Source organism: Vulpes lagopus, chromosome 4 (assembly GCF_018345385.1).
Source record: "Vulpes lagopus strain Blue_001 chromosome 4, ASM1834538v1, whole genome shotgun sequence".
In the NCBI taxonomy this organism is placed as follows: domain Eukaryota; kingdom Metazoa; phylum Chordata; class Mammalia; order Carnivora; family Canidae; genus Vulpes; species Vulpes lagopus.
Genome location: NC_054827.1, coordinates 40,683,914 through 40,709,614, shown reverse-complemented (window position 1 = coordinate 40,709,614; position 25,701 = coordinate 40,683,914).

Sequence of the window (25,701 nt, the reverse complement as noted above, 5' to 3'; positions counted from 1 at the left end):
GTGTGTGCTACTGCGTGATGGTGGCCCCAGGACATGGTACGCAAGTTAGGGCTCTCTTCTCTCTGACCCTTGTCTGTGACACGTGCTGCCCGAAGAGCACAGAGTGTCCACATCTGCCTTTTCTTTATGAATGAGATTCTACTCTTCTCGGCGAACAGTGTGTTTTGCCAAACATGCAAGTTGCTAGTACCTTTTGGCTCCCAAATGGCTTGTAGGCAGATCAGTCTGGAGTGGGCACCCCTTCCTCAAATAAAAGGTGAAGCATCTCCGGGAGAAGCCTTCACCTCTAGCATTCAATGCTTCTGTCCCTGAGGAATAGGGTGTGCCTGGTAGTTGTCTGCATTAATAAGGCAGCCGTCCTGCAGATGGATGCACAGAGGTCCCAGCGGCCCGGGCACTCGCCTCACCCATCTCCAGGCTTGTTCTTATGGGGCAGATACCAACCCATTCATTCAAGCCCGTATAAGCCTGGGTTTTTGTTCTTTGTGCCCAAACCTGGTCATCGCTGATGTGAGTCCTGACCTGGTGAGTGAGAGCAAGCATACACCTGAATCCTGAGGGACTTGGAGTCGGTGGGTGAGGACAGATGCGGGATGCTCTCATGCAGGCAGAAATGAGGACTTGTGGATGGGGGCTGGGATGACTTTCCCAAGCTGGCGCATGAAGGGGGTGGATGGAGAGGTCTGAAAAAGATGCAATTTGGGAATTCCAAAAACTCGCACTCTGGTAGTGGAGTCACTGAGTAGTGAGGGTGAGGGAGAGGCAACAAGGATCCAAGATCCACTTCCCAGCAGCTGAAGCCCTGAAAATGCTGGAGGCCCGTGGGTGGGCAGGGTGGCTTTGTTCTGGCATCAGCCTGACTCAGGGGGCACTGCTTTGCTTCCGACGAGCCTTGTAACTTGAGGGCAAGACGAGCACAGGCCTGGGTATGCTCTGTGGCCGTGTCAGTGAGGTCACAGAGGGGAGTGTGGACGTGAACAGGTTTCAAAGACATTTTTAATGGTTTTATCGAGATACGACTTGCACACCATAAAGTCCACAGTTGTCACTGCACTGTTCAACAGTGTGTCAGACACCCCGGCGTGCACCCCTGCTCCGGTTTTAGAACACTTACGCCGCATTGAAAGGACTCCTGCTGGGTATTTGCAGCGGCTCCTCACTCTCCCCTGCAGCCCCCAAAGCCACCAACCTGCTCTGTCTCCATCAGTTGCCTTTCCCAGGCATCCCAGTAAATGGACTCATACCGCAGGTGAGCTTCAGGGTCTGGCTTTTCACAGCAGCTTCCGGGCTTCCTCCTCGATGGAGCACATGTCAGCAATTGACTATCCACAATTGCTGAATGGTGATGGGTTGGATGGATGTGCCACATCTTCGATCTCCGTGCATCAGGTGGGTATTTGGAGTATTTGCAGCCTGGGCTGATCATGATTACCGGTGCCGTGAACATTCATGGACGAGTCTATGTGCACATAGGTTTTCATTTCTCTTGGGTGTATACATAAGAGCATCTAAACCGGGCTTTGGAGAGCCAGGGGCATTAGGGGGTGAAGAGGTTGGGAGAGGGTCTATGGGGGGCTTGGGGTGGCACGAGGACCCTTCATGGTCAGGGCGGTGGGGGGGCTTGGGCAGCAAGACAGGGAGCATGGGTTGGTGTCAGGGGAGGCTTCTCAAGGGGTGCGGGCAGCAAGCGTGGCCCAGGGAGGCAAGGTTGGGTGGTGCAGTGGGTGAGGGACAGGCCACGGGAGATGGAAGGGGCAGCTTTGTGTCCAGGATGGAGTGGGTCCAACGAGGATCTCAGTCTGGCACAAGCTCTGAGGCTGGGAAAGAGGAGACAGATCCGAGGCTCCGTGGAAACCCTCTTGGGAGCTCCGGCTAAAATCAGAAAACGTTAAAATTGAATCAGTGGAAACTTAGTGGCTTGTCTTAACTAGAATGAGTCCTCATGCCTGCACCAGCCACCCTTTGTTTCCTTAAAATGCTGTTTGCATGTTACACTTGAAGACTACTCAGAAATAACTATAAAATGACAGAATATGAAAAAATTGCTAATCTGGGAGGAATAAAATTCACAAGACCCCTGATTCCGACACCACATAAACAGCAAATGACTAAAAATTCTAAATGAGCACAGAAATGCATCTGTCATGTCAAACACATTAATTCCAAGAGTCTAATATATATACTTAATCAAAATAGTGAAAAATTCTGTCCAAAAGGCTTCGTGGTGACACTTCAGTTGGTGGTGTTGGCTGCGCTATATCACAGAGAGAGGGGTCGCAGACTAGAGGTCTGCTTAGCAGATCTGGAAACTAGGAACATGAGACCAACGTACTTCCTGGGGTGGCCTTGGAGGAGAGAAAGGGGCATCTCTGCGCTTCCCTGTTGGGTGTCGCAGCAGCCCCCTAGGATGGGAAAGGGGGCCACAGATGTTGTCAAGCCTTCTTGGACACTCAGGCCTGCGTTGGAGCTTGTGCGAGACTGTGCTCAGGACACATTCAGAGACAACGTGAAAGGAATGGTAGCTTTCAAAAAAGTATTTTAATCGTGGTGAAAACCACATAATTTGAAATTTGCCATCTTAACCATCTTTATGAGTATGGTCCATTCATGTGAAATATACTCATACTGTTGTGCAAGCTGTCTCCAGAACTTTCCCATCCTGTAAAACTAAAACTCCGTCACCACTACACACATGACAAGGCCCCTTCCTGTTTGACCAGCCCTCAGCACCTACCCACCCCCATTTCTGTCTCTGTGATTTGGGGCACTCCAGTGACCCCACACAAGTGGAATAACACAGTGTTTGTTCTTTGTGGCTGTGTTGTCTCATGGAGCATGACGTCCTCAAGGTTCATCCACATCATAGTAGGTGTCAGGATGCCTTCGTTTTTAAGGCTGAGTAACACTCCATAGGCTGCATCTTGCTTATCCATTTCCCCACTGACGGACACTTAGGTTTCTTTCACCTCTTGGCTATTGCGAATAGTTGCTGCTTCCAGAGCAGAATGGCTGGGCATAAGACAATTCTGTGATTTTTTGAGGAATGGAAATGTATTTCTTTTACAGTAGATTTTGAATCATGTAATACTCTACACCATAAGAGAGCTCTAAAATTAAACGTTCATCCTCTTCAGGGTGCCTGGGTTGTGGCTCAGTTGGCTAGGCGACCAACTCTTGATTTTGGCTCAGGTCATGATACTGGGGTCTTGAGCCTGAGGCCCTCTTCAGGCTCAGCATAGAGTCTGCTTGGGATTCTCTCTCTCTCTCTCTCTTTCTCTCTCCCTCTGACCCTAACCCTCTCACTCGTGCTCTTGTTCAATAAACAAAATCTTTTAAAAAATAAAATTAAATTGAACTTTCATTCAGGAGAAGTTTCTCGAAAGCCACTGAAGTGAGCCAAACTCTATTCCCCTTCGTTTTAAAATACAGTTGAGATAAAGCTATATAATGGGAAAAATCGCTTTGGAGGACGGTTCTAGTTTTGGCTTTTATCCTCTCTAGTGGCATAATTTTGAATAAGTCAGTTTACCTGTTTGGGTTTGGTCTTCTCATTTGTAGAAAGGGAGAGATTGAAATAGTGACATTGGAAGCCCCAGGAAGCTCTCCACATATCATGAGAGTAACTTCCGACCAGAATGGTGAACGCACAATACTGAATTTACATATTTCATTTTATTATGAGATATTCAGAACTATTAAAAAAAAACTAGGCACAGTTGAAACTCGGCTCTTGAGTGTGAGCAGAAGGCAAACGTAGAACAGCAAACACGATTCTATGACGTGGGTTGCCCCTGAGACCCACCTGTGAGTCTGATGTGACATGGGCATCTTAGGGGGGCAGCCTCAGCATGACCTAGGGCTTGAGATCCGAGTCCCAGGACACCGATCTTAGTGCAGGAGTGAGGACAATTGCTGAGACAACTTCCAGGGCATTCTACGACATTATATTGTTCTAAGCCAAATTGGTACTTGAGGATTATTTTCCTTCATAAGGTTGGTGTTGCAAAAATCCCGCTGGCCGGTTGTAGGGTTTCATTTGCATGAATAATCCATTTGTCTTCTGTCAAAGGCATTGATTATCTTTTTTTGTCATTTGTTGGAACATGCATCATCCTCTTGGGCTTTGGGACAGTAGCAATAGCTCATAACTGTTCTCCATCCAGTAGATAAGATGATGGTGTGTCCAACACCACAAGCCCAGCATGGACTGGGAATGAGTGATACAGGGCAGCTGATGTGTGTCATGCTGGTCAAACATCAGATAATTAACCCATCATACCATACTTATGTAATACCTTGTTTTTGAAAAAATCTGAACAACAACAAAAAAATCTGTGATAGGTCAGCTATTTTGAGCAAAGTCCTTTTTTTTTTTTATTTTTCATGGATCTAAAATAATCTGTTTTCCCATTTTGCTAGAAATGAATTTGCCTTTGACATGATTGCCTGACTAATGACTATGGAATTAAGCTCCTGAGGACATTCTGTGGAATTAGGCTAAAAAAGATTAACTTTCTACATGATGTCTGTATCCATATTATTTCTTATTAGAAATTAATTACAGTAACATTCTGTTTTTTAGGAGGCTGGAAGCAGTAACTGAATATAAATAAGGAAAACAAAAAGGAAATAAAGCAAAAACAAAGAGAAAAAAAGCAGATGATCATTTAATATGCAGACTGAATCTAAGCAAATTACTGTCTAGTCACAGATTTTCTGTATGGATAGATTTATGGGGAATATAATTAACTGAGTGAACAGACACATAACATCTTCATTTATTTCTCAAATACCAGACTGAATGTGAATCGACAATGTACCAACTTACTCTTGACATCCAAACAATTTGGAAGTAATTGACTCTTTGGATAATAAGGTCCTTTGGGGTTTTTCTGTTTCCCCAAAGATGTCTTAATAAACATCAATTAGCATTGCATACATAGGTCTACAGCTGTAGATGAAAATAATCTTTATTAGTTCTTCTGTTTGCTGGAATTTGGGATAAATTGAGTTGACTGCACCCATGGAGTAAGCAAACACAGGTGTGCCCTCTCCTAATGGGACTTATTATATTTTAATTATGTTGGCCTTTCTCAGTTAAAAATAAGTCTCATCACAAATTTTTACCTTCCCCAGCAAGGTTCCCTAGCTAACCCTGCCCACACCACCGCCTTTTCTTGTGGACTCTTCACAGCAAATGTCACTGTCATGTGGGTGCCCTGGGCCGCGTTATGCCTCACCCTGAAGATGCCCTCTAAGGCTGACCTCACCAGTGAAGGGTCAGCCCCTGCTCAGAGTCATCTTGTTCTGGGCAGGTGATAAGGACTACATAGCACCCTTACTGCATGAAGAGGACCGTGAGCAGGCACCCCCCCAGAGGTGGAGGGCACGAGGCCCTGGGGCAGCCTCCCTTGCTGTCCCTCTCCTCCCAGTTTGGGCGGCAGGTTGGACTCTGCCACGAGGAGATCCTGGCGAGCAGTGACGCCGGGGTTCCCAGGGGAGGCCAGATGGAGAACTCCATCACTTCAGATTCCCAGACGCTTTCCCACCCTCGGACCAGGCTGCTGTGTGGGGACACGGGTGACAGCAAGTTTCTCGTTTTCTGGCAAGAATTAATAAAATTTTGATGATGGTGACTTTGTACCTCATGGGTGTAGGGCTTGAATTCATCATGTCCTTCAATTCACACTGAGGTGCACTGCATCACTGACCTGTGCAGGGCCCCTTTCATCCCCCCTGTCTGCTTCTTTGTCATCTACCCACCCTACCCATGTGTCTGTCTATCATCTGCCTCTATCTATCTATCTATCTATCTATCTATCTATCTATCTATCTATTATCTATCTATCATCTGTCTATATCTATCATTCATCTATCATCTATTATCTATCAATCTACCATCTATTATCTATATATATCTATCATGTTTGTCTATCTATCCATCATGTATCCATCATCTATCTCTACCATCTATCTGTCTATATCAATCATCTATCATCTTTCTTTTTTCTTCCTTCCTCTCTTTCTTTCTTTCTTTCTTTCTTTCTTTCTTTCTTTCTTTCTTTCTTTCTTTCTTTCTTTCTTTCTTTCTTTCTTTCTTTCTTTCTTTCTTTCTTTCATTTTTCTTTCTTTCCATCATCTATGTATCCATCATCTATCATCTATCATCTGTCTGTCTATCCATCTATCTATGCATCCATCATCTATATCAACTATCTGTCTATATCTATCTACTATTTATCTCCTTTACTTTCCGGACCTCACATCTGTCCCCTGCTCCCCACATGAGGAATATTTATATTTACTTTGAAGCAACTCACTTCTTTTTGCAATCTCTGTTCCAGAAGGCAGATCTTCCCAGAGCAGATAGCTTGTTGACAGTGATTTTAGGCCCTGTTTACCTTATGCAGGAGCTTAAGTGCTGACTTGGCCCCTGGGCTGGGTGAGGGGGGGGGATGCTGTGCAGAGTGTGTGGAGGGCGTGGGTAGCACTGAGCGCTCATGCTCGGCTGGCAGGGGGCACGGTCTGGAGGAGTCTTAGTGGAGGAGGCTGCCCACTCCCACTGTTCCAGGGAGAAGGCCCGTCTGGCCATCCTGGAGGCTCTAAGATCCCTTTGTAATTGGTCCCTCTTTCTGCCCCTGTCCCAGCACGCTTCCAAAATCTCTCTGGCTCCTGAGCTTCTATGCTGTACTGCTCCTTCCCAGTTCCTCACCCAGTTTCCAGAAACTCATCCAGGTTCCTCAGACAAGTCAAATGTCAAGGAAAAGTGCCTTGTGTCTGGAGGCTGTGGGGGAAGAGAGTGCAGCGAACCTTGTCTGGGAGCCCTGGGCCTCGCAGCAGTGCCCATCCCCTCCCTGGCTGTGCAGATCATCTGAAGAGAGGCTTTTCAAAAAAATCGTTTGCTAATAGATTTATTCAACTCAACATGTCAAGAATATTATCATGTTAACTTGTGTTCAATGTAATAATTATTGAGATGGCTTATATACACTCTTCCCTGGTTCTAGGTCTTTGACACCGGGTGTGTATATCATGGTGTCCGTGCATCTTGGTCGGGAAGATCACACTTCAAATGTTCAATAGAAAGGTGACTGTGGCTGCCTCATGGGACAGCACAACTCCACTCCTGTTTTGCTGTCTTCAGGACAAGACTTGAGTACCCTACCTTCACCCTCAGTGGCCTTCCTAGAAAGCCTCATGTGGAAACTCTACTTGGTTGCCTCGTCTTTGGACCATGGAAGACTTATTCGTCCTGCCTGGAATGCTCTTCTGCATCTTCTCCACCTGGTGAACTCTTGCCTGCCCTCCAGTCCAAAGCCCACCTTGCAGCTGCCAGGAAGGCTTCCTGCCTCAAGTCTGGGTTGGGCAGCTGCTCTCTGCATGCCCATCATGATCTCTCTCCATCCTTCCTCCAGTGGAGTATGCTCTTCTTAAGATCGGGGACTCTTTTCTTCCTGTCCCCTAAACATGGCCCAGTGTACACAGCAGGCACTCAACAAATACTTGCCACATAATGAAGAGGTGCTACTGCCTGAGATGCAAGCCTCTGTGTGGAGCTGAGGAAAACACAAAGGAAGAGAAAACTCTGAACACAGCAGAATGGGAAGTCAGACTAGGGGTACAGTCTTGGGAGAAGAGAGATAGGAACATGTTAGCTCCATGCTGAAACACGACAGTCATGATACCTCAGCACCCTGGTTGTCAGGTGGGAGGAGGAAGTAGCAGAAGGCCCAGGTGTCTGCTACTCTCGTGGCGGGAGGGAGAGGCAAATCCCAGGGAGGAGGTGATATGAGGTCCAGCTTTCTGCTTCAATGTCCTGGACCACTTTACATTCAAATCTGCTTTGTTCCCTTGCTTGGCTGATGGCATGCATGAGGTGCCTTCTACCCACCACCAGGACATTCGGTTTAGAGCACCTGCCCCACTGAGAGTGGTGCTATCTGGATGCCAGAGACATGGACTCAGAACGTCTGGGGTGAAACTCTCAGGTGACTCCAACACCAGCTCAGCTGCAGGTGTCTTGGAATGTCCTAGGGAGGACCTTGGGGAAAGCGAGCCCCAGCTCCCTAGTACATGTGCGCGCCTATGTTTAAGGCTAAAAATAAATCCCAGAGCCAGATGCACAAGAAGCTCTGCCTCACTGCCGAGGCATCTGCTCAAACTCATCACCCGTCGTGCTCGTCACATCATCTGAATCTTTCTTGACAGTCTGAAAGCCAGGTTTCCTTTGGAGGCTGTGCAGCGGTCTGCCTGGAAATGGCAGGGGCTCCCATGTGCAGAGCGCTCCCTGTGGTCAGATGCCTTGGAGCTCACCCTGGTCCTGGGCATCCCCTGGCGCCTTGTTTGACACAGAATCTCAGCCCAAGGCACCACCTAGCAGGTAGAGGAGCTGGGACTCAAGCCAGGGGCACCTTTTCTGGCTTCTCAGGGGCACTTGAAGCCCAGAGGCCCATGGCCTGGAACCTCGGGGTGAGTGCGGGGACTCCTGAATGGGGGTGGGGGCCAGGGGAGGCTCAGGTCCCATGTGAATGTGTGCTCTAGCCCGTGCTCTGTGCTCTTAACCACCAGCACATGGTGCTTATGGTGACCGAGCTGCGCTGGTCGTGGTTTTTTTCCTCAATGGTAATTCTTCAAATATAGCCCCTGGAGCAGCTCACCCACGGTGTGAAACTTCCCTTTATTCTCTGAAACAGAATCAGAAGGCAGATGCTAAGATCTTTCCGTCTCGGGGCTGACCCTGCTCTAGGGTGACCTTGGTGCCTTGTCTGGCATCCAGCACACTCGTCTGCCTTGTGTGGCTGTGGCTCACCCGCTCCATCCAGCCTGACGGCCTCGTCACTTGTGCTGCATCGGGGCCCTCTGCAGGGAGCCACAGGTGTGGCCACATTCCCCTCCTCATCCTCTGTCTGGTTCCCTAGGACACTTAGGACAAGGGCTCACAGGCCTGGACTTGGAGGTGAGGCTTCACAGTATGGCGACGAGTCAGAGACCACGGGTCAGCGGATGAGCTCCTCACCCTGAACCCCAGATTCTTTACCGGGTTCATTACCAGCACTCAGCACATCTGTGGCAGGTGATGCCTAGCCGATGGCTGGGACACTTCCATGAATGCGTGAGCCCGCCGGACCCAGGAGGCTGACAGCACGGCAGGGGAGTCCCTGTGGCTCGGTGTGCACAGCAGCGCTTCGGAAGGGAGTCTCTGTCTCGGCTGTAGCTGCAGAGAGATGACCGTGGGGAGCAGGGCAGTGGTGAGGGCTCCTGGGGGAGGGTGGGGATTTGGCCTTAGTTTAGATGCAAACCTAACAGAGACATATTCTAAAGCCACTTTGTTTCTCTAACAGAGTACACGACTCCGTAGCACTAGAGAAGATGTATCTGCCCTTTGGTGTCACCGTCGCTTCCTGACAGCCTCCACTGATGTGTGTGGAACGCCTGGTCTGTGGACGACACCCCACAGCTGCCGTGGGCGCTCCGCACGCTCTCCTGGAAGGGGCCCTCACCGGGCCGCAGGGTTTCCTTGGTGACTTCTGACTCGTGAGCTCTTCACAGAGGTGCACCTGGATCCCAGAGGGCTTGGCGAGGCTTGAAGCCTGAGCCCCAAGAGCCTTCTGGTGAGAAGCCTTGAGGCACCTCCCCCAGGTCAGCGATTAGAGGGCGCCTCACCCCCACTCTGCCTTCCTTGGTCCTGCTCTCCTCCAGACGCAGGAAATTCTGCCATTCTGCCCTTTTGTGAGTTTTGTTTGTTTATGATTCTTCACGGGGTTGTCTCCACAGAAGACAGTAAAGTGGACGCTGAGGATCAGTCAGTCCAGCATCTCCAAGAGAATCTGGGGTACAGGGAGAAGGCAGGAGGCTCCATAGGCTCTGGGTCCCCAGGGCTGAGCACGACGTATCCCACAAGGAGGTGGCGGTGGATGTCAAAACAGTGAGAGCAACCAACGGAAGCGACAAAGACTTGGATATGTTGAGGAAGGAGGTGAGGTGAGTTACCACTTGTCAGGGAGGGCCAATGACAGGCTCATGGGCAGTGCCTGTCAGCCTCCACAGGAGGGATGCAGTCCCTGCAGGAGGGGCTCAGTCCTTGTGGAGGGACACAATCCTTATAGAAGGGGCTTAGTCCTTGTAGGACGGGCTTAGTCCTTATAGGAGGGGCTCAGTCCTTGTGGAGGGACTCAATCCTTGTGGAGGGATGAAGTCCCTGCAGGAGGGATGAAGTCCTTGTAGGAGGGACACAAGCACACAGCACGGAAGGCGGTGTGGAGCAAGGGCTAAATACCTGCCTCGCTGCCCTGCTCTGATTTCTTGCCTGTGGCCTGAAGTGCTGCTTGACCTTGGTTTCCATAGTCAGTGCCTCAGGTTCACGGGAATTCTGTCTGTGACAGAGTGCATGTATCTCTGTCTAGCATTATGGAGTGCCAGGCCTTTGCTTGTCCCTGGGAATGCCCTGTGGTCATGCAGGAGGCCAGCCCTCCAGGAACCAGTCTGGTGGACGAGAGATGGGTAGACTGAGGCTCGCCTTACAAGGTTTGTGCCATGAGAAGGCGTCAGCCACAGGCCCCATGGGTACAAGGAGCCATCAGCAATGCAGGGACTTGGGAGGCTCCCTAGGATGACAGTGGGGATGGCCAAGGACAGCCGGGGATGGCCAGGTCAGTTGGTCCAGATGGTGAGATCTCCCCACCATGTTGGCAGGTTTGGTGTCTATCCATCGCTCACAGAGCCCATGTCTAGACCAGACAGTGACTAATTGAGAAGACAGCTTTGTGGGGGTCTTTACCCATGAAGGGACTTCTGTGCTCCAGTCACAGGGGAGCTGGGACTAGTCGAGTCTTCCAGAGAGAAGCTGCGGCTGGAAGCTGGGAAGCGGTGGGGGCTGCTGCGGGGGCAGAGTGGAGGCAGGACAAGGTCACCCAGGCAGTTGCGGGGGTTTGGGGGGATGCTTGAGGGAAGCTGGGGAGCTGGGAGCTGGACACGAGGAACTGGCCCACAGTAGGTCCACTTCTCTGAGAAGCCTCCTCCCGGTGAGTTTGGTGGGAAAAAACATTTCTCCAAGTACAAAGCGAGGACAATGATCACAGATATGCATTGTTGGGGCTGAAAGAGGTGTGGGGAGCAAGCCCCGGTAGAGAGGGAGATGGGCAACTACATGGGGCATCCCTGTGACTTCCCACAGAACCCACAAGTGGGGGGCTTCAGTTGGAGGTTCCCAGGGTTCCCCATGATCCCGCCCCAGCATCCCCACCCCTCCCATCTGTGGGGTTTCTCCTTCTGGCCGCCAGTGATCACCTATCACACATCTATCACGGGAGGCTGGCCGGCTTATTCCCTTGAAGCCTGTCCTTATTCTGAAAAACCCTCCGCAGGTTTTAGATTGATCACTCTGTTCTCATAGATGCTGAGTGTCCCTGAACTGATAGAGATGTTATTTGTGACTATCAATAATTATTTTCTTATTAGTGTAATTAAAGATCTCATTCTCTCCTATCTACTAGCTAGGAGAAGTAAATCTTCCAATTATCTTCACTTTTGAGCTCTTTTTTTCCCTTCAAAATATCTCTAATTATCACTCTTGCTACAAGTATAATCAACTTGCATAAATGAGATTCTATTCTTAGCCTTGATTTAGCTATCCCCTCATCTTTTTTCTAGCACTTTGTATGTTATGGTGACAAATCCTAAGCTAACACATCTATTCCACATGCAACCCAAACTGAAAGGACCAAACTAAAATTGTGTATTTATACAGCATTTGACTGAGAAGACTCTAAACAGAGAGAAGAACAAAGATGAGTTATTGTGCCTGATACTGTAGGCCTGCTGCCCTGCCTGGCTGCTACTGGTGTTGCGTGAATTATCCGGACTCGGTCACATTCCTCTTTCTGCTAATTGCTGATCTCAGTGATGGTCCCGAGACCATTGGAAAAACCGGAGCTCATCATCCGTGCGTCCCATGTTCACTCAGTGCCTGCTGTGTCCTGGGTTTGCCCCCAGGGTTTTGAGTGCACAGTCCTCCTATTCCCCTGTGGAGCTCATGGGACAATATGCCTGTCCAGACAGTGTTGGTGCAGATCCCAGGTTAGGGATCTCCGAGGGAAATGGGGCCCCGGGCCAGGAGAGGCCTCAGGACTATGCTTTTGGGCAGGAGGCATCCAGACGGGGACCCGCCAGTACTCTGGGCCTGCCTGCAGTGTTCCTGACACCTGCTGCACTTCGTGCCACCCCATCACGAAGCCCCTGGGAGCTACCCAAGGCTGTGGAGCTCATGGCTCTAGCAACGGTGTTCAGTTCAACCTGCAGCCGAGCACCCGTGAAATCCTCGGATCTCCGTGTTTCAGAGCACTGCCGCAGCTGTCCTGTGGCCAGGCCCAGTCTACAGGATGCGGACCAACCTCCCCGGGAGAACCAATGGCTGTATGGCACCTGCTGTGGACTCTAAGAGCTTCTGCTCCATGTCATCCTGTAAGGGATGTACCCTCACGTCTGCTTTACGCATGGGGCTGCTGGTCATGCAAGGCTGGAGGGCGTCCTGGATCACATCCACCTTCCGTCGCGCTGCGGGGCCACTGGGGCAGGGTCCCAAGTCGCACCCCTCTGCTTTTGTCCTCATGGGTCTTCTCTGCCACAGCGGGAGGCAGACAAGTGTCAGTCTCTGGTGGTGCCGCTGTGTGGCCTTTAATCAGGGGCCGCCCGATGCATTGGCCCCACCAGCTAGAAGGGCCAGGTGGGTGGACAGCACCAGTTACATCTCAGAAAGGGTTTCTGTAGCTGGGAGGCATTTGCCACCACTTCCACGGCTGTTTTAAATTAGGCTTTCCAGCAGATTAGTTCGTTCAGCTATTTGGGGGCACTCAGCTTGGTGACTTCATCCAGTTGCACTTCCTCGACTCTGCTGTTACATAAGGACTCAGCTGTGTCTCCCCCAAAATGTCTTTCAGTCCTGTCCCATATTGGAAGGTGGGTTTCCACCCGGGAGCCCCCGCGCTCTGGCCCAGGACACCCAACTCATCCTTTGCCCTAGCCAGGAGTCTGGTTTCCATGGTGACCGTCTCTGCTGCCAGCAGCTCTGAGTTCTCGCCTCTGTCACCTCGTCCCTGCAGTGGGAGGGGCAGCATTCCTGGGGGCCTCTCTCCCACCAGCACCAGTGGGGGACGCGGCTGCTGTGAGGACCGTGTGGCACTGCACCCCGGGTGAGGTTCCTGGGGCTTCGGCCCTGCGTACCCCCACAATAGATGCTTCCCTGTGCACAGTGCCCCAGGCCAGGAGTCTGGGGCTGGGGTGTCGGAGGTGGGGTGCTCATCTTGAGGCTGAGAGGGAGCATCTGCTCTCAGCTTTCTCCCTGCCTGTCTCTGTGTCCCAACCTCCCTTCTGGATAAGGACGCCGTCGTGTTGCCTTAGGCCCATCCTGATGGCCTCATCTTAACTGACCTCACCTGCAGCAACAGTGTTTCCAAATCAGGCCGTGCTCCGAGGTGTGAGGGGTTTGGGCACTGGCGCACGGATCCGGGAGACATGCTGCCCCCGTGGCAGACCCCCACGCTGAGCCCGGGGCCTCCTGGCTCAGAGAAGGCCAGCGGGTGGGGGGATGTCCAGATGGAGGCCCAGGGAGCGGCTCAGGGAGCAAGGACATGCCGTGAGCTCTGAGGACCTCTGTGCAGAGGTGGCACTTAAACCCGTCAGCCCCGCCTGCCAGGGCCTCCGCTGCGTCCTGGCCCAGGGCAAGACGCTGCCCACCTGCATTTTCACCCCGTCCTAGCAGGGCATGTCCCACTGAACTTACTCGCTCTCTGCCACTTACTGGCGTCCTGGGCTCCTCCCACCAACAATGGCCTCTCTGTTCCCCCAGCTGTGGGGCTCGCCCCGGGCTTCCCTCTCTGCATCAGTGTCTATTCCTCCATCTGGTCTTTCTGTCTCCACCCCATATTCCTGCAGTCACTGCATCCGGTGGAGCCGATCCTTTGACTCAGGGGTGCCCCCTTGTCCGTCACCACCTCCCACCACAGGAGCCACTGTTGTCCTGCCCTCCTCTCTGAGGCGTCCTCGCCCAGCGCTCAGACTGCACTAGAATGCACGTCTGCCCTTCTTTCTTTCTCGCCAGTGTCCCTGCCATGGGCCGTCTCCTCGCCCGCTGGCCCTAAGGCCTGGAGGGCCTGCCACCTCAGCCTGCCTGCACCCTGTCTGCCTCCTGTCCCCTCTCCTGCCGCCCAGCCGATGCACCCCTGTGGGCCCAGCTGCAGCTGATTGACGTCCAGGGGGACAGTGAGCTCCATGAGGGCAAGAACAGGCCTTAGTGGGCTTGTGCCCCCAAACGGATCCCAACCTCTGTGCAGGACTGGCTGAGCTCGCCAGTTGGGGGCTGGGCGTCCTGGGCACCAATTCGGGCTTGGTGACTCTCCGACCTTCGGGAGGATGTCTTCTCTGTCTCACGTTGTGCATCTGCAGAACGGGGATGATACCAGGAGTAGCCTCGTGGTGCTACTACCAGGAGTACATGGAGGGTGCGCCAAGCCCCCAGGGCCGGCCCTACACGCCTCACGGCAGCTGCTCCTGGGGGAGCCACTCTCGGAAGGGGGGGTGCAAAGCTTCCCTCCCTGTTGACTCAGCCTCCTGGTGCAGTGTCTCCCCTGGTTTATAAACAACTGCCTGTGGCTGCTGCCTTTTCAAAAAGGTTGGGAAGGGCTTTGTCCCTTGGTTTTCTGAGCCCCATTCGAAGGCTGCTCTGTGTGTGACACAGGACTCTGGTCACAGGTTCCTGCCACTTCCCTATGGGCAAGTCATTGTGTTTCATGTTGTTTTCTGTCTCGAGATAAATCTGTTAAGCTTTCTTCCTGTTAGAAGATGAACACTATGCTCTTGGGTGAGCTTTCTGTTTTGCCTTTGCTACTGAGAGACCCAACCCCCTGTTGTGAAGAGAGCTCATGTCACTTCGGTGCAACAAAAGTGCTGTCTCCAGGGTCCCCGTTCTGGATGTGGGTTTGTCTTGTCCCCTGGGGAAGTCATAAGAACGGCATTACTGGGCTAATGTGCTGGATTCCCCTCGTCTCGACCAAGACGGTGTTCGATTCAAGCCCCCACTTCAGTGGTCTAACCTCAAACCTACACAAGTTTCTTCTGACTTTTATCAGGCTCAACAGAACTGGACAATCCTTTGTAGATATGGAACTAGCTTAGTATGCTTCAGCTTCACAATGCAACATTAAAAAAAAATCAGTGAGATCCAGGGCTTAGACATTTAAATCCTATGCAAATAATTATGGCGAACATATGAATCAGAAAAATGCGCTTTGAGTTGGGCTGGCCGCTCCTTTCAATATTACCTTTTATTTGAAAATAGGCAAACAGAAAAGGAATTATATCTATTTGCTTTTTCTGTTGAATATTTTAATGGTTTGTTCTGTCTGAGAAAACCTGATGTTTAGCTCAAGTTGACAGAAACCACAAGTGGACGTGTCAAAACAAGCCAGAGAAAGTTACTTTTGATGTGTTTTATTGAGATATCCATGGTACTTTCCAATTATTTTATGCCAAGAAAGGTAGTTCTTCACAAAAAAAAAAAAAAAGAAAAGAAAAGAAAAAGAAAAATATTTCTTTTGAAAACTGCAAGTGTAACTTGTCAAACCTTAAGCATAGTTTAAATCTATCCCAGGGGAAGTTCTGAAGCATGCGACACTGCTCCTGAGAGGAAGGAGAAGGCCAAGGACCCCGTGGGCTGTCTCGAGGGAGAGAGGGAGGGAGGGAGCCCTGAGGTGGCACTCCCTGCGCTGGCGTCTGCACACGGAGAGGACGTGTGCGGTGCAGCTTCTTTGGCATCTAGAGAGGAAATTTTTTTTTAAGATTTTTTTTTTAGTTTTTATTTATTCATGATAGACATAGGGAAAGAGAGGCAGAGACACAGGGAGAGGGAGAAGCAGGCTCCATGCGGGGAGCCGGACGCAGGACTCGATCCCGGGACTCCAGGATCGTGCCCTGGGCCAACGGCAGGCGCTGAACCGCTGAGCCACCCAGGGATCCCCTCTAGAGAGGAATTTGCAGCATGGCGCCCCCCAAACGGCCCCACTTCCAGGGAAGAACCAGCATTGCGGTCAGGTGGTCGGCGCGGCCGTGCAGAGCTGCACAGGTGCCCTGCAGCCGGCGCGGCGCGCGGTGGTGGCTTTAGGCGGGGAAGGCCCAGCCCGTGGCAGTCCGCGGGCCCGGGTGCGAGTGCAGCCTTCCAGACGCTGAGCCTCGCAGGGGCTGTTCCTCTTCCTGCTCGGGGATTAAGGGGTCGCCCGGGGGCTGTGAGCTTCAAACGAGCCAGCACCCACAGAGGGTGCCCATTGGTGGACGTGCACTTCCCCCCGGGTGCGGAGGCCTGCCCCACCCCCACCAGCCAGCAGGCCGCGGCCCCGCAGAGGGCGTCCGGCCCAGGCCCCGGAGGGCTTCCGGCCCAGGCCCCTGGAGGGCGTCCGGCCCAGGCCCGCGGAGGGCGTCCCACACAGGACCCCAGAGGGCGTCCGGCCCAGGCCCACGGAGGGCGTCCCGCACAGGCCTCGGAGGGCGTCCGGCCCAGGCCCACGGAGGGCGTCCCGCACAGGCCTCGGAGGGCGTCCCACACAGGCCCCCGGAGGGCGTCCCGCACAGGCCCCGGAGGGCGTCCGGCCCAGGCCCCCGGAGGGCGTCCGGCCCAGGCCCACGGAGGGCGTCCGGCCCAGGCCCCGGAGGGCGTCCGCCCAGGCCCGCGGAGGGCGTCCGGCCCAGGCCCTCGGAGTCGTCCCGCACAGGCCCCGGAGGGCGTCCGGCCCAGGCCCCCAGAGGGCGTCCCGCACAGGCCTCGGAGGGCGTCCCGCACAGGCCCGCAGAGGGCGTCCGGCCCAGGCCCTCGGAGTCGTCCCGCACAGGCCCCGGAGGGCGTCCGCACAGGCCCCCGGAGGGCGTCCGGCCCAGGCCCCGGAGGGCGTCCGCACAGGCCCCGGAGGGCGTCCGCACAGGCCCCCGGAGGGCGTCCGGCCCAGGCCCCGGAGGGCGTCCGCACAGGTCCACGGAGGGCGTCCGCACAGGCCCCGGAGTCGTCCCGCCCAGGCCCCCGCAGTGCACGGGGCCGCGTAGGCTCCTAGGCGCGAGGTTCCGCACGGAGCCCTCAGACACAGCCCACGAGTACAAAGGCCGGGGGGCGGCGGGCGAGTTTTCCGATTAGACAGAAACCACATGAAAGTTGCCCCGGGAGGTGGGACGAGGTTTGAACTTGACTGGGCGGGCGGGTGGCGGCGAGGGAGGGCCGAGCCGGCGAGGGCAGCCAGGACGGGCGCTCCCAGACGCAGGGCCCGAGCCCCGCCGCCCCGGGCCGGCGCCCCCGGGGAAGCGGGAAGACCGGGTGTCGTGGGCCTGGGCGGGCCCTGCCGGGGGCCTCGGGGCCTGGGGGCCTCGGGCAGCGCCCCGGAGCCCACGCGGAGCCCAGCGCCCGGGAAGCGTCCCGGTCCCGGTCCCCCTCCCGCCTCCCCGCTGGGGCTTCGGCAGCCGCGGGACTGTGCGGGTCAGGGTTGGTTCAAGGCGAGATTGAGACGGGGGTAAGAGCACAGGGACACGGTTTCCTCGGAGCAAGCGCGACACGAAAGCACCGGCCTGAACTCGCACCGCGGGCGTGCGGGCGGCGAGCGCGGGCCCCGGAGCGCAGTGCGCCTGCGCACAGGCCGCCGCGAGGGCTGCGGCCAGGTGGGGGCGGGGGGGCGGGGGGGGCGGGGGCCTCACGCCCTGGGCTCAGGCCGCGGGCACGCGTGCGGTTGCTGCCTGTCCTATGTGAGGTCCACGCGCTTGCGCAGCCTGCTGACGTGTGACTGTCCCCCATGCCCGTGAGACACCTGTGTGCACCTGCGCCACTGGGGCTGAAACTGAACCTTGCCTCCCCGCGCCCCCCGTGCCCCGCCCGGTTGCGCCCCCACAAGAAGGAGGGCCCCGATCCAGGGATCCTTGGCGGAGTCTGTGCTGCTCCCCTGGGCGGGGCAGGGGCTGGCGTGGCCGCCGCTGTCCGTCCTTGTTGCTCAGGCCTTAGGGGAGAACCCAAGGCAGGGCCTGTCCCTAGGCTGGTCTGTGCTGGCGGGCCGGCTCCTGCTCTGGTTCAGGACCCTCCAGGCCAGGCTGTGCGGCATCTCGGAAACACGTGCGGAGAACAGGTTCTCCCGCCTTCTGTGGGATACAGAGGACGGCTGGAAATGGGGGTCCCCCAGGGGCGAGGTGGGTTTGGAGCCTCCAGGAGCTCCTCCCTCTGGGGCAGCAGCATTCTCAGGTGTCCTGGAGTTTGTTGCTGTCATGTTGCCCATGCCCAGCCCTGAGGGTCCTGAGGGCCGGCTCCTGTCCTGCCCCTAACGGTTGCACACTGCCCCGAGGCCAGCTGTGTGCACGCAGGGCTGCTCGGCCCACCTGGTCTTCTCCCAGGAGGAGCAGACCTGCAGCTCATCCTGCTTGCGTGGGGGTGTGTGTCATGTGTGTGCGCGGAGGGAGCCTGGGGTTCACTGGTTCAAATGTGTGCAATTATTTGCAGGAAGTCAGGGCGAGGCCCAGTGCTGCAGCCCCAACTGGAATCAAGCAGGGATGTGGAGTTAAGCTGCAGCCTAAGGGTGCACTGGCATGTAGGCTGCAGTCACAGCTCTGAGGACACGCAGGGCCCCTGGGACTGGGGAGGGGCCGGGGAACACCGTCTTGGGCAGGGCAGCAGGAGTAAGTCAGAGCCCAGAGCTGCCCCTCTGTCCCCCTGGCTCATGGAGAGTCCTGCTAGAGGCAGGGCTGCTGTGGTGGCAGGCAGATCTTACCAAGTCCACCCAGGGGCCATCCGAGCCCAAGAGTCACCGAGGCCCAGAGAGGAGCCCCATGGAGTCAATGTGCCTTGGATAGCTCACCGAGAATGTGGTCTTCCTCACCCTCTCCTTCCGTTGAGCACAAAGGGAGGGGCCTTATCCCTCGTTTCCAGAAGATTCCAGCAGTTTCCTATTCCCTTTACCCTAGCCGGAGTTAGCCCTGTGCGCAGGGGAAGGCCATGGAGGGGAGGGCAGGGCAATGGCCTGGGTGCCTGGAGCTGGGGGGTCCCTCAGCCTGTGGATACTGCCGTGCCCCCACGCGGATCCAGGACTGTGACTCCCACATTCATCACATTCATCACCTGGGGGAGAAGAGTGTGACCCAGGCCTGCCTCAGGAGCCCTGTGTGTACTGGCCGTGGTGCATCCTGCTGGGCACACAGACTGAACTCGGGGACCAGCCTGCCCCTAGCCCTCCCCACGCACCGCCCCATCCCCAAGTAGGGCCCCTGGGTTCCAGCTCTGCTTTGCTCTAAGGGCCACAGTCCAGCCTAAAGTAATGTTTGTTCCTTTCAGAGTGTCACCCCATTCTTGTTTGTTCATTTTCAGTGACAGACCTCCATGGCAGAAGCCTAGGGTGCAGGAAGAGGTCGGGCTCAAAATCCAGGTCAGGTTGCAAACTGTTGCCCCTCTGACCTCAGCCTCGAGGTGCTCTAGGCCAGACTCAGAGTTTGAAATAGAGCGTGAGAGCAGGTCTCTAACCTAGACTTTGGAAACCCACCATCCATTGTGTGTGCGGGTGCCTCGGGATCAGGACGCTGAGAATGTGAGGCACACACCTGGATCTAAAGATCCCTGAGCACGAAGGATCAGAGCAGGGTCTGAAGATCTCCATGTACCCAGGATCACACCCAGGTCGGAAGATCCCCACACTCACAGACAAGATCACACCCAGGTCAGAAGATCCCCACACTCACAGGTTCACACTCGGGTTTGAGAAACTTTCTGAGCTCGTTGTAGGCTTGCACACAGCAGCGGTCACGCGGAGTGATGGGGCACAGGCCAGTGGGAGCACCATGCGGGGCACAGCATCTATCACGCCCTCTTTGGGATCGAGGCCTCTTTGAGATCCCACATTTTTCCCTACAAGTTGTCTTGTGGCTCAGTGGTCCCTTCCTCCTCATTGCTGAGCAGAACTCAGCAGTGTGGAGGGGGTCATGGCCTGTTGAACCATTTCCTATTGGAGGGCATCCTCGTTGCTTTCAATTTGGAGCCACCACAAAGGCAGCTGCTGTGAACACCTGTGTACAGGTTTATATGTGAACAACATACATGTGTTTTTCAGGACATGAAATGCTAAATAAATCCCTAAGTAAATCGTGATCAGTACAGTGATGAGCCCCTGCAGAACCACCATGGCACCGGGCCAACAGCCACGGTTCCTTGGGGTCCCACAGACCTGGGTTTGAGTCTCAGCTGTGCTACCTGTTGGCCGTGCAATCCAGGACCAGGAGCTAACGACACGGAGCCTTGATTTTCCTCTTCTGTGAAACAGGAGCAGTAAACCGTGTGCTTTGCAGCTGCTTGTTAGGATTAACAGAGCTAATTTGTGTCAGCGCTTAGCACAGGGTCCTCGGCGAATGGCGGCTATGGCAGTGTCATCCTTACCACCTGCGAGGCCGCAGGTGTCCCAGGCTGGGAGATGACACTGCCCACCTGCTCCAGGCGCTTCTGGAGCACTTGACTTCCTGCCCCCGGGCTGTCCCCCCACCCCTGTAGCCAATCCCCGCCCTACCCCTTCACGCCTCTCAGGCGACCTCCCCCTAAAGATTCCTGTTCTTAGAAAACGTGTTCCTACTCATTTTATGGATATTCTTATCAAAAAGCATCACCCACTCAATGTTAGGAGCAGGATTATTTCCTTTTCCTTCCTAAAGCCAAGACACCTCCTTGCCAAGGTAGGGACATTTTTATTGATTCATTCGAACCCAAATATATCATTTGGATTTATTAGAAGCACACCCAGTGCCAAACCCTTGGGGAACATGTACCAAACAAGGGGTCAGGATCAGCATCAAACCTTTCCCAGAGCTCAGCTCTCGGGGCCTATCCTCCTCACGCGTGGGAGGGAAGCCGCTGCCCCGAGAAGCCCCCGCAGGAAGGTCTGGGTCCTGCTGCCAAGGCCGTGAGGTGCACAGGGCCTCCCGGAGCCTGCAGACCATGGGGAGGGTGCTCAGGGCCAGTGATGGTTGGGGAACCGGATGCACCCGGCTCTCCGCAGAGAGAGACCCACTTTGTCCAGAGGTGCTCCCGGAACGCAGGCAGCTGGCCTGCATGCCGGGAAGGAGTCTCGGGGCCCCAGCACTGGAGCAGGGGCAGCGCCTGGTACCCCCAGCAGCGCCTCTAACCTCGGTCTGAGGCTCACCTGGGACTGTGAGGCCAGGCGGGTCTCTCCACTCCTCTTTAAAAAGATCCTGAAATTAAAAAATGCCCTTGGCCAAATTGAGCTTTTTGTTGCAAAGGAAGGATTTGCCAGGGAACTGGGGGAAGTCAGGGTGTCTTTAGCTGCTCCCTGGTCCTTCTCACTTTCAGGATCTTTTTATGGTATTGTTGGCAAAATGTGGCAGCAGCTAGATTCAGCGGGATAGTGTGGGGAGGGGTAAGAGGTTCCGCCCCCGCCAGACCGGCATCTGCGAAGGCGAAGGCGAAGGCGAAGGCAAGGCCCTACTTGGCTCCCGGGCACGGGAGGGGGCCCCAGAGCTGCTGTCCAGGAGGCGGGCAGATGCAAGGGGCAACCCGGTCCGGGCACAACCTGACCCTGACCCACAGTGAGAGCGGAAGTGACTCCTGCCCAACACAGGCCCCAGGAGCCATGTCCCGCAGCCCCTTCTCCATGCTGCTGGAGAAGAATCGCCAACCCCTCCCAGCTGCTTGCTGCCCTCAGTTTCAGAGCTGCCATCCTTGGGAAATTAGAGGTAAACTTAAGTGTGGATGCGCAGAGCTAAGGAACGCCAGGGCCCTGCAGCAGGAGGGGCCAGGCGTCCGCCGCATCCCCCCGGCTCATGGTGAGAAACAGCTCTGTGCGGAGCGTGGCTGCATTCTTTATGCAACCGCCTTGGCATGACTCTCTTCCCTGGCAGCCTGGCAAGCCAGAGCCCGGCTAAGCGCCAGGAAATCAGCCTGTGAGCTGCGTTCACAAGTCTGACTGTTCCACAGAGCTTCCCAGGGGCCCTGGTGTCCCCTGGTCACATGGTGCCAACAGTGGCACCAGGGTCCTGGCTGCCCACGTCCCCTCTGTGTCCGGGTTCCTCTTCCCATGAGGGACCGGATGAGCGGCTCCCGCACCCCTTGCACTCTGCTTGACAGCTCTGAGTGCAAGAAAGGTGGACAGGCCAGTGGGCCAGCTCGTCGACAAGCAAGACAGGCAAGCTAACACCTGCTGTCTGTGCCCTGTCGGCCTTTGTGGCTCTGTTGTCCCCATGCAACAACCAAGGAAACCAAGGCAGGACAATTAAGTAGCCTGCCAAGTCGGGGAACCTGCCAGTGTCCAGGGAGGCAGTGCAGTGTCAGTATCTGGAAGCATCCCACGCCCCTGAGGGAGGGTGGCTTCCGCCAACATGTGTAGGGGGACACACTCACCCCCTCGGCCCCACAAGGGCATGCCCATCAGTGACAGTCTGGTCGACGGGGGGTTTGGAAGCATCCTTGCTCGCCTGTGTCCAGGATGCAGCCATGGATGGAGAGCGGGTTGCACCTGTGAGGCACAGAGCCCTCGACGACTTCCTCCCGTGGCCGAGGCCAGGGTCCCCACCTCGCTGTCCCAACTCAGTGTCTGCAGGAGCCGCCCGCCCACCCAGCTGCGCTCCCACCTGGCTTCTGTCAGTGCTCCCCCACCCCAGCTTCTGCTCCGGGTCTCCAGTCTCCCCTTTGGCTTCCTCTCTCATCTCTGCCTCAGCAAGTCGGACAGGAAGCCCAGCGCTGTCACCGCCAGCCTGTCACCTGCTGCGTTCCCCTCCCCTGTCTCCCCCCGGGTCCTCCTCGCGGGACTCGGGGGTCCCATCACTTGCTTCTGCCTGTCCCCACCTCCTGAGCAGCTGCACTGTCAAGAGCCTCATCCCCGCAGAAACACTGCGAGGTCACTGATCCACCCTTCCTGACGTGCCCCATCCTCAGAGGCACAGGCACCTGTCCCTCCCTGAGTCCCTGACCCTGCGCTCCACGGGGCCTGCAGGGGTGTCTTTTGGACTCAGCAGTTTCCACACATTCTTTGTGAACAAGACCCCTGTGGCACCTTTACAAAGGTGCCCCAAAGACCCCAAAGAACTCTTGTTTCTTATATTGGAAATTAAAAATAAAAAATTTAAAACATTGATTCTTTTAAAAACAAGAATAATAACAGGAGTTATAGTTTTAGCATTTATGGTTGTGTGGACGGTCCATGTTGAGCTAATTTTTGCAAATGGTAAGCAGGGGTTCAAGGTCACTGTTTTGCACTTGGCCATCTATCCCATTGCCCCAGTGCCATTTTTGGAAAAAAAAAAACTCATTCCCTATGGAATTGTCTCAATTCCTATTGAAATTTTATGAACTATAATCGTGAGGGTTTCTTTCTGGACTATGAATTCAATTTCGTGGATCAATATGCATCATACTGGTACCACACTCTTTTGTTATTGCAACTTTGTAGTAGGTTTTAGGTCAGTAAGTGTGAATTTTCCAACTTTATTATTTTTCAAGGCTATCTAGACTATTATGGTCTTTTTTTGCTTCCATATGAACTTCAGAATCAACATGTCTGTAGGAAAAAGGCACCTGTGACACTACAGGAGTTGTGTTGAATCCACACATTAATTTGGGGAGTGTTGCCATCTTAACAAAATTAGGTCTTCCAATCAATGATCATGAATGCCTTTTCATTTTTTAGGTCCTTTTAATTTCTTTTGACAATGTTTTATAGTTTGTGGGGTATAAGTTAGGTACTTCTTTTGTTACATTTATTTCAAAGTATTTTATTCTAGATATTGAATTCCATAAATGGAATTACTTAACTGGTTTCGTTTTCAGATTGTTCATTGCTGGTGTATAAGAAGTACAATAGATTTTTGCATATTGATTTTGTATCCTACAACTTTGCTAAACTTTATTTACTTTTATTTATTTATTTTTAATAATAAAAAAATCAGTCTTTAAGACAATGAAGAAATAGGTTTCAAAACCCATTGCACATATTAATGGCCAAGTTAATTATCTATATAGGTGCTCTTGAAATTTTTAAAATTATTTTTAATAATTTCTTCAGTGGGTTCATGAAGATTTTTTACATACAAACCCATGTCATCTGTGAAAAGAGATAGTACCCTTCCAAACTATTCCAAAAGGATCGTTCCAATCCTTTTCTCCCTCTTTCCTTCCTCCCTTCCTTCCTTCCTTCCTTCCTTCCTTCCTTCCTTCCTTCCTTCTCTCACCTGTAGTTCTGTTTCCTGTGATTTCATTTCACAGGCTCCATGGGGCTCCATCTCATGACCCTGAGATTATGACCTGAGCTGAAATCAAGAGTTGGACACTTAACCAGCTGAGCCACCCAGGTGCCCCTGGTCCTGGACTTTTCTTTGCTGGATGTTTTAAAATAACTAATGATATCTCTTTACTTGTTATATGTCTATTCAGATTTCTCGTTTCTTCTTGAGGAAGTTTTGATTGTTTTCATCTTTCTACTAATATGTCCACTCTACCTAATTATCTAACTTGTTCTTAGCACTGTTTTTTAAAATCATTTATTTATTTGAGAGAGAGAGAGCCTGAGCAAGAGGGGACGGCAGAGAGAGAGAGAGGGAGAAATGGGCTCCCCATTGAGCAGGGAGTCCAATGGGGGGCTTGATCCCAGGACCCCAAGATCATGACCTGAGCTGATGGCAGATGCTTAATTAAGTGAACCACCCAGGTGCCCCTCATAGCACTATCTTGTAATATTTTTTATTTTCACAAGATTAGTAGAGATGTCCCTCTTTTAAAATGTCCTCTTTTTAATAATGTGAGTCTCCTTGCCAACAGTTTGCTAATTTTATTGATCTTTACGGAGAATTAACTTTTGGTTTTCTTAATTTTTTATATTGTTTTTCTATTCTTCATTTGACTTATTTCTGATCTATCTTTATTATTTCCTTCCTTATTTGCTTTAGGTTAAGTTTTGTCTTCTTTTTCTAATGCCCTATCATGGGAATGTAGGTTATCAGTTTGAGGTCTTTTTTTTTTTTTTTTAAATATAGCTAGTCACTGCTATAAATTTCCCTCTAAGTACTGCTTTAGCTGCATCCCATAAGTTTTTGTATTCTTATGTGTTTTTCTTCTAGTCCAATCAAAGTATTTTCTAATTTACCTTGGTGTTTCTTATTTTGCTCATTTGTCACTTAGGATATGGTATTTAATATCCATATAATTTTCAGTTTACCAAATTTCTTTCTGTTATTGATTTTTAATTTCATTCCATTGATGTTGGAGAACGTACTTTTATTATTTTTTTTATTTTTTTGAGAACATACTTTTATATCCCTTCACATTTAGTCAGGCTTGCTGTATGGTCTTGCACATCATTCATCTGGGAGAATGTGCCACGTGTGCCTGAAAAGAATGTGTATGCTGTTGTTGCACATCCCATAGATGCCTGTTAGGGTTGGTCAAGGTACAGGGCTGCTCAAGTCTTCTACTTGCCTGTTGATCTGCCTTGTGGTTCTGTACATTTGTAAAAGTGGATTATCAAAATTTCCAACTATTGTGGAATTTTCTTTCTTGCTTTCATTCTGTTAGTTTTTGTTTTATGTGTTCTTGGGCTCTGTTGTTAGGTGCATACACATTGATAATTCTTATACTTCCAGATGGATTGACATTTTCATCATTACAAAATGTCCCTTTTTATGTCTAGTAACATTTAAAATTTTTAA